Consider the following 1,965-nt stretch of genomic DNA (forward strand, 5'->3'; position numbering starts at 1 on the left):
TCCACCATCGTTCTCGCATGGCTACGTAAACCACCGTGTTCGTGGTCGACTTTCGTTGCGAATCGAATATCAAAAATTTGCGAGCTTACTCAAATTGAAAACTGGAGGCATGTCAACTCCGAAGACAACCCCGCCGACATGGCTAGCAGAGGAATCTCTCCTCAAGATTTACAACCAAACGATCTTTGGTGGTGTGGCCCTAAATGGTTAAAACTTCAACCATCCGAGTGGCCAAGYCAGAATTATGCAGCAGACGTTGATACTACTCTGGAGGCCAAGAGCATTCGTGTGCATCATACATCAGTTATTGAGACCGAGGACGTTTTGGAACGTTTTTCCGAATTTTCAAGAGCACTCCGCGTAATCTCTCRAGTCTTCAGATTCTACAACAAAATTCATCCAGCATACAAAACACCTACACCGTCTGCAACGCTCACTTCTGATGAAGTTAAATTTGTCAAACACCGACTTATTCAGTTAACTCAGAAGGCACATTTTGCTTCTGAGCACTCAGATTTAATTAAGAATCTTCCCATCAACAGTAAATCTACGATTSTATCATTAAATCCCTTTGTTGGTGATAACGGAATCATAAGAGTAGGCGGACGTTTAAACAACGCTCCCTCCCTCAGCTTCGATGAGCAGCACCCAATTATACTACCATACAATTGTGAATTCTCGAAATTATTGGTCAAATTTATTCATATTATTTCCCTTCACGGAGGCAATCAATTATTCCTGCGTCTTCTGCGAATGCAATTCCTCAAGGCTAAGAACCTAATCCGCACAGTGATCCATAATTGTAAGATCTGCGTTTTATATAAAAAACAAGAACAAACACAACTTATGGCATCACTTCCCGCGCCACGGACAACTATCACAAGGCCCTTTGAGTCAACCGGAGTAGATTTCACTGGTCCATTCGACATCAAAAACTATACAGGCCGAGCTTGCCTGATAACAAAGGGATATGTATGCGTTTTTGTTTGCTTTTCAACACGGGCTATCCATCTTGAAGCCACTAGTAACTTATCCACGGCCGCATTCATGAGTGCTCTSACAAGATTCGTATCGCGTCGGAGCTGCCCAAATCACATTTACTCGGATAATGGAACTAACTTCGTTGGAGCRTCGAGAGAAATCAAGAAAGATTTCAAAGCCTTCTTAAAGACATGCCCTGACGCGATAGCCAACTCCAACAATTTCCCCCATCTAAAATGGCATTTCATTCCTGCAGGTGCTCCTCATATGGGAGGCTTGTGGGAGGCAGGAGTAAAAAGTTTTAAAAGTCATTTCAAAAAACTGTCAGGATCTATGAAGTACACCTTCGAGGAACTTTCTACGCTGTTAACTCGGATAGAAGCCTGTCTAAACTCTCGGCCCATCAGTTCGATGACGGATGACATCAATGACTTGACTCCGTTAACACCAAGCCATTTTCTGGTCGGTGCTCCCCTGCTAGCACCGGCAGAACCAGCAATCACTGAGAACCCGCTATCATTAGTAAACCGATGGCAAAAGTTAAAGGCCTTAAGTCAGCACTTTTGTCAGAGATGGAAAACCGAATACTTAAAGGAACTTCAAAACGCAAGAAATGGAAACATTCCCAACATAACGTCCAAGTCAACGACCTAGTGGTAGTGCGTGAAGAAAATTTACCTCCAAAYGAATGGAGATTGGGAAGGATAATCAAAGTACATCCAGGGTTGGACCAACGAGTTCGGGTGGTGGACATCCAAACTCAACGTAGCTTAATTTCTAGGCCTATAACAAAGATTATAATTTTACCCCATCAATGTTAATTTTATCACCTTAATAATCTTCCCTTTCGTTTAGAAGTTTCCCCAGAAGTTAGGCTGAGGACCACATTGATCAACCGATATTGTAGTAACTGCCTCGCGTCGAGCCATTCAAAAAAAGAATGCAACAGCGTAATACGCTGCAAATGTTGCGGCAACCCACACC

This window comes from Bactrocera latifrons, unplaced genomic scaffold (assembly GCF_001853355.1).
Source record: "Bactrocera latifrons isolate USDA-ARS-PBARC rearing strain unplaced genomic scaffold, ASM185335v1 scaffold_412, whole genome shotgun sequence".
NCBI classification, from domain to species: domain Eukaryota; kingdom Metazoa; phylum Arthropoda; class Insecta; order Diptera; family Tephritidae; genus Bactrocera; species Bactrocera latifrons.